General features: G+C 46.3%; 3 non-coding genes across 3 annotated transcripts; all 3 read left to right on the top strand.

The window, feature by feature from the left end:
- The first annotated feature begins 1,351 nt into the window (after positions 1–1,351).
- trnaa-cgc (transfer RNA alanine (anticodon CGC)) lies at positions 1,352–1,424 on the top strand. Its single transcript has one exon. It is a non-coding gene; the product is annotated as a tRNA-Ala (tRNA).
- A 1,666-nt stretch (positions 1,425–3,090) lies between these two features.
- Positions 3,091–3,172, top strand: trnal-cag (transfer RNA leucine (anticodon CAG)). Its single transcript has one exon. It is a non-coding gene; the product is annotated as a tRNA-Leu (tRNA).
- A 3,331-nt stretch (positions 3,173–6,503) lies between these two features.
- On the top strand, positions 6,504–6,585 carry trnal-cag (transfer RNA leucine (anticodon CAG)). Its single transcript has one exon. It is a non-coding gene; the product is annotated as a tRNA-Leu (tRNA).
- Positions 6,586–6,878: the final 293 nt, after the last annotated feature.

The raw sequence follows: 6,878 nt of genomic DNA, 5'->3' as shown, positions 1-6,878 counted from the left end.
GGATTGTCTTTATCTGGGAAAGTTGGGGCTCAGATGTTAACTGCTGCTCGATTGCAGCAAAGAAGCTGATGTTACTGTTGCAAAAGCCTTTCTGCAGGATTGCTGTGTGAAGATGGATTTTGAACAACAAACAGGCTGCACAAAAATGCCCTCACATGAATTTACCTGAGGTAAAGATTCCGGAGTACATTTGAGTCTTACCCGCCAGCTTAACATCTTTATCGTTGGCTCAGATAAATGATATTTGCAGGAAGTTCCTAATCAAACTTGCTGATTCCCAGCACTTGATGGAACTGGCTGTGCCGATGAGAGCGAGTTTTAGAGTGTAACCACACTTGCCTCTCCTCACACTGCTTGTCGGTGGAGGGAAATAGCTGAATACTCTGCCGATGGAGACAACTTAGTCCAAACAGAAGGGATAAACAGCACTGTCCCGTGAACAAGGAGATGGAATGACAAGGCGATATTCTTTATATACTTGGATGCTTAGAAATCTGAGAACAAATTGGGATGTATTTGGACCTAAAAGAATCTCAGCTGGTTTGGTGTTGGAAATGTAAGAGTGTCTAGGGCACGATCTTCACTTAGAAGCTGGTGTTAATGCTGGCATGGGAGAATGTCTGACTTCAAATCGCCATCGAGCCTTGGTTGTTTGGTTTCACTGTTGCTCGGTCGTTCTATCAACTGTTTGATAAAAAGATGTAAATCATTAAGTTGCGCCCTTTGAAATACCTTTGCTCTCGATTTTTCAACTCACCCCAACTTGTATAAAACACATAAATACTCAGTTTACAACCCTTCCATAAGGTCATGTCGCAGCCGTTATGCTGAGGGGAAAGTCGTCCCAGCTTATTCCACCTCGCCCTACGCTAAACCCATCCTATCCAGAAACTCATCCGATTACCTTTGCAATTTTCTGAGTGTAATCGCCTCCTCCACTTCCTCTGGTAGCTCATTCCAAACACGCACAACCTTCTGTGTGGGAAATGTGCCGCAGGTCCTTTGTCAATTTCAGCCCACTCACCTTAAATCGATGCTCTCGATTTTTCAACTCACCCCAACTTGGGTAAAACACATAAATACTCAGTTTACAACCCTTCCATAAGATCATGTCGCAGCCGTTATGCTGCGGGGAAAGTCGTCCCAGCTTATTCCACCTCGCCCTACGGTCCAAACATTGACGACATCCTTGTCTATATTTTGTCATCAATTTCACGTGGTTTTTTTACGTTTTCAAGATGTTAATTTCGCTGGACAATAACAAGCTATTGGAAACACAAAGGTGAAACGTAGAATTGCTTCAACTTTCAGTGCTGGATGCCACTGAGCTGCAGTACGGTAGCCTCGGCTGGTTTCTGTGGTGTAGTGGTCGTCACGTTCGCCTCGCACGCGAAATGTCCCCAGTTCGAAACTGGGCAGAAACTGCTTTCTTTTTCAAGTGCAGCCTTTCACATGCACAAGAACGGAGCTTCCTTGCTTGCTTTCCCATCTGCAAACCTGCCTTCGAATTTGCATGAACGAATCTGCTCTCGTAGTGAAATGCAAGGCAACTCCATTTAATTACTGTGCAAAGCATTATAAAGTTTTTCTCCAACCTGGTTCTGATCATATGCCATTCTGTTTGAGAGTGTAGTTGCCGCGTTCTGATCCTTCCACGAAAAGCAGTACCGCATTTGCATTCCTTGCGCAGGCGGCCCGGTTCAAAGGCAGGGAAGAAGCTGATGCGCTGGTGTCACAGCGCACCACGAATTCCTGAACTTGTCTGTCTGTCAAACGTACCCCAAAGTCGTCTCGGAAAGGCTTCATTTGGAAGCTGTCTGTCGTTATTCAACGCGCGAGAGTTGGCACCGGAGGTCCTGAATCATGTTTTGGAGCAGTTCGCACGTTAGTGGCTCATTCAATCAGCAACAGCAATGAAAAAAAAACATACACTCTGAGAGGAACCTCCGGACCTGTGCTGTCATAGCGTCGCTAGTATTAAGGTGCGCCCCGAGATCTAAGCCATGTTGGAACTGTAACGGAGGAATCGACAGAGAGGCTACAGAATGACATCGCATCCATTTAATTTTCTTTAAATCACTGACGAGCAGGAAAATGTTCACGGAGAGGGCGAGTGGAGTAGTGTGGCAATTGAAGCTCTGGTGAAACTCCTTCTTTGTGATTCACTCAGCAAACGGAGACGTGAAGGTGACTCAGGCGTGAGAGCTCTTCACATCGAGAACAAAAAGCAATCAAGGGCAGTTAGCACCTCTTCCGGAGTGGGGGTGGGGTGAGGTAATTACCTTTTGAGTTCTGTTACTATGTTCAGAAACTGCCTTTTAGATTGAGGTGAACAGAAACTCCATTTCTAAGAAGCACCATGGAAGTTAGCAAAATGTATTGAGTCGCTTCTCGTCGATTCCCGCACAGGTTTCCGACTCACTTGGTTTCCATGTGGCTCATGTCCAGGAGTGAACATCTCTGCAGCAAATTGCACGGTTAAGGTAAAAGGCACGGAAAGTGTCATCTCGAACAGGCTCCGAGGTCAGAGCATCCTCACAATGTGATCTGTCGCTCTCGGAATGTAATGCGACTTCCGGTTTTAGGGTAGAGAACTTTCTTTGGGACCCTTATTCTGCAAAACAGACACAGTGACTGAATAAATGCTGCACGGTATGATTTGGAACACGGCCTGCTCAGCTTTGTGCATTTTCCCTGTAGTCCGGCGTGTTTCGTGTTCCGTGTAAACGTGAAAGTCGTCCTTTTTCGAGCAATGGGTGAAATCATTTAGCAAAGCAAGAATCGAAATTGCAGTAATGTCAAGCAGCTCATGGTTATTTGACCAAATCATAAGCGAACATATATTGTCACGCACTCACAGATACATTTGTAGCTGAAAAGAGTCCGAGAAGATAGACTCAGCTTAAAATTGATTTTTGTCTGGATTGATGGGCTATCATTATCTGCTGCGACATTGACATTGCAGCTGGGCACATCCCAGCAGCTGTGCGAGTCGGAGAGGGATCATGGAACCCTTTTCATGTGACTTTGCGTCTGTTGTTATGCAGGGGCACAATTAGAAATGCAAGAAAAGGGGCCGTGCGGTCGGCTGGTAGTGTGGCCGAGCGGTCTAAGGCGCTGGATCCAGGTTCCAGTTTTGAAAGGGGCGCGGGTTCGAATCCCGCCACTGCCATTTCTGCTGTTTAACTCCAATGCTGCAGCTTGTTAAAATGCTGTTTCCGCCCCCACTGTATTGATGTTGAAAACAAAAGTAAAATGGGTTTGCTTCCCGGGGAATTAACTGTGGTGTGGGACAGTGCCACGCGGAAAATCGCAATTTGAGCGTTTACTGGAACCGAATGGAGACTGTTATTTCATCGCTGTTGTGATGAAACACGGCAGAAACGAACGGCTTACTTACTTTTGCTCCGACTGACCATACTCCGTGAAATTTCCCCGGACCCACAGTTGAGGATTTTTGCTGCTGGAAGTTACCTCAGAAACCCTGTTAACTCGTAATGTGGTGACTCGACTCGTCGTTATTTGGTTTTCTGGTCAATGGGGAAATCGATCCAATGAATTTCGAAGTCACATGTTATTGAATTTCTCCCATTTCCTTTATTTCCGTCCTGGAGGCATCGGAACGGAAAGGGAATCTCATCGAGACTGTGATTGGTGAAATTCACTTTTTATGGCCCCTTCTTATTATGTTCTTTCTTTCTCTCTTTTCAGCATTGTCTGGGAAGTGTTGGTGCACTAAGGCTGCAGTATGTTTGAAAGAGTAGTTTGGAATTGCCCTGTTGTTAGTTGTGAGATTACTTTATGACTCATGCCCTCGGACTGTCTCACATTTAGCTTTCATGCATCTCTGTGTCTGAAAATGCATTAGGCATGCCAGTTTTGTTTGTGTTCCGTGTTAAATGCTTACTGTTTTGCGATTCGCTCAGTACATTACGAGTTAACAGGGTTTCTGAGGTAACTTCCAGCAGCAAAAATCCTCAACTGAGGGTCTGGGAAAATTTCACGGAGTATGGTCAGTCGGAGCAAAAGTAAGGAAGTCGCTCGTTTCTGCAGTGTTTCACAATACTACCTTTCCCGTGAGCAGTCGAACAGACGAAACGATTGTGCCACAGACTGCGACGGCAAGCTCTGCTAAAAAGTAATCCTTTAAAGCCGGTGTAAGCAACACGACGGTATTGGGGTACACCGCGTGGAATCAGATACTTCGGTGTATCTCGTCCATGCTCACCACCTAGCCAAAGTTAAACAAGTCCCGTTCCCCAGCATTTGGCCCCAATCCCGCTAAACCCATCCTATCCAGAAACTCATCCGATTACCTTTGCAATTTTCTGAGTGTAATCGCCTCCTCCACTTCCTCTGGTAGCTCATTCCAAACACGCACAACCTTCTGTGTGGGAAATGTGCCGCAGGTCCTTTGTCAATTTCAGCCCACTCACCTTAAACCGATGCTCTCGATTTTTCAACTCACCCCAACATGGGTAAAACACATAAATACTCAGTTTACAACCCTTCCATAAGATCATGTCGCAGCCGTTATGCTGCGGGGAAAGTCGTCCCAGCTTATTCCACCTCGCCCTACGGTCCAAACATTGACGACATCCTTGTCTATATTTTGTCATCAATTTCACGTGGTTTCTTTTACGTTTTCAAGATGTTAATTTCGCTGGACAATAACAAGCTATTGGAAACAGAAAGGTGAAACGTAGAATTGCTTCAACTTTCAGTGCTGGATGCCACTGAGCTGCAGTGCGGTAGCCTCGGCTGGTTTCTGTAGTGTAGTGGTCATCACGTTCGCCTAACACGCGGAAGGTCCCCAGTTCGAAACTGGGCAGAAACTGCTTTCTTTTTCAAGAGCAGCCTTTCACATGCACAAGAACGGAGCTTCCTTGCTTGCTTTCCCATCTGCAAACCTGCCTTCGAATTTGCTTGAACGAATCTGCTCTCGTAGTGAAATGCAAGGCAACTCCATTTCATTACTGTGCAAAGCGTTATAAAGTTTTTCTCCAACCTGGTTCTGATCATATGCCATTCTGTTTGAGAGTGTAGTTGCCGCGTTCTGATCCTTCCACGAAAAGCAGTACCGCATTTGCATTCCTTGCGCAGGCGACCCGGTTCAAAGGCAGGGAAGAAGCTGATGCGCTGGTGTCACAGCGCACCACGAATTCCTGAACTTGTCTGTCTGTCAAACGTACCCCAAAGTCGTCTCGGAAAGGCTTCATTTGGAAGCTGTCTGTCGTTATTCAACGCGCGAGAGTTGGCACCGGAGGTCCTGAATCATGTTTTGGAGCAGTTCGCACGTTAGTGGCTCATTCAATCAGCAACAGCAATGAAAAAAAAACATACACTCTGAGAGGAACCTCCGGACCTGTGCTGTCATAGCGTCGCTAGTATTAAGGTGCGCCCCGAGATCTAAGCCATGTTGGAACTGTAACGGAGGAATCGACAGAGAGGCTACAGAATGACATCGCATCCATTTAATTTTCTTTAAATCACTGACGAGCAGGAAAATGTTCACGGAGAGGGCGAGTGGAGTAGTGTGGCAATTGAAGCTCTGGTGAAACTCCTTCTTTGTGATTCACTCAGCAAACGGAGACGTGAAGGTGACTCAGGCGTGAGAGCTCTTCACATCGAGAACAAAAAGCAATCAAGGGCAGTTAGCACCTCTTCCGGAGTGGGGGTGGGGTGAGGTAATTACCTTTTGAGTTCTGTTACTATGTTCAGAAACTGCCTTTTAGATTGAGGTGAACAGAAACTCCATTTCTAAGAAGCACCATGGAAGTTAGCAAAATGTATTGAGTCGCTTCTCGTCGATTCCCGCACAGGTTTCCGACTCACTTGGTTTCCATGTGGCTCATGTCCAGGAGTGAACATCTCTGCAGCAAATTGCACGGTTAAGGTAAAAGGCACGGAAAGTGTCATCTCGAACTGGCTCCGAGGTCAGAGCATCCTCACAATGTGATCTGTCGCTCTCGGAATGTAATGCGACTTCCGGTTTTAGGGTAGAGAACTTTCTTTGGGACCCTTATTCTGCAAAACAGACACAGTGACTGAATAAATGCTGCACGGTATGATTTGGAACACGGCCTGCTCAGCTTTGTGCATTTTCCCTGTAGTCCGGCGTGTTTCGTGTTCCGTGTAAACGTGAAAGTCGTCCTTTTTCGAGCAATGGGTGAAATCATTTAGCAAAGCAAGAATCGAAATTGCAGTAATGTCAAGCAGCTCATGGTTATTTGACCAAATCATAAGCGAACATATATTGTCACGCACTCACAGATACATTTGTAGCTGAAAAGAGTCCGAGAAGATAGACTCAGCTTAAAATTGATTTTTGTCTGGATTGATGGGCTATCATTATCTGCTGCGACATTGACATTGCAGCTGGGCACATCCCAGCAGCTGTGCGAGTCGGAGAGGGATCATGGAACCCTTTTCATGTGACTTTGCGTCTGTTGTTATGCAGGGGCACAATTAGAAATGCAAGAAAAGGGGCTGTGCGGTCGGCTGGTAGTGTGGCCGAGCGGTCTAAGGCGCTGGATCCAGGTTCCAGTTTTGAAAGGGGCGCGGGTTCGAATCCCGCCACTGCCATTTCTGCTGTTTAACTCCAATGCTGCAGCTTGTTAAAATGCTGTTTCCGCCCCCACTGTATTGATGTTGAAAACAAAAGTAAAATGGGTTTGCTTCCCGGGGAATTAACTGTGGTGTGGGACAGTGCCACGCGGAAAATCGCAATTTGAGCGTTTACTGGAACCGAATGGAGACTGTTATTTCATCGCTGTTGTGATGAAACACGGCAGAAACGAACGGCTTACTTACTTTTGCTCCGACTGACCATACTCCGTGAAATTTCCCCGGACCCACAGTTGAGGATTTTTGCTGCT

This window comes from Chiloscyllium punctatum, chromosome 31 (assembly GCF_047496795.1).
Source record: "Chiloscyllium punctatum isolate Juve2018m chromosome 31, sChiPun1.3, whole genome shotgun sequence".
Taxonomy (NCBI): domain Eukaryota; kingdom Metazoa; phylum Chordata; class Chondrichthyes; order Orectolobiformes; family Hemiscylliidae; genus Chiloscyllium; species Chiloscyllium punctatum.
The sequence above is the reverse complement of the archived record's forward strand: the minus strand, read 5'-3'. Positions and strand labels throughout refer to the sequence as shown.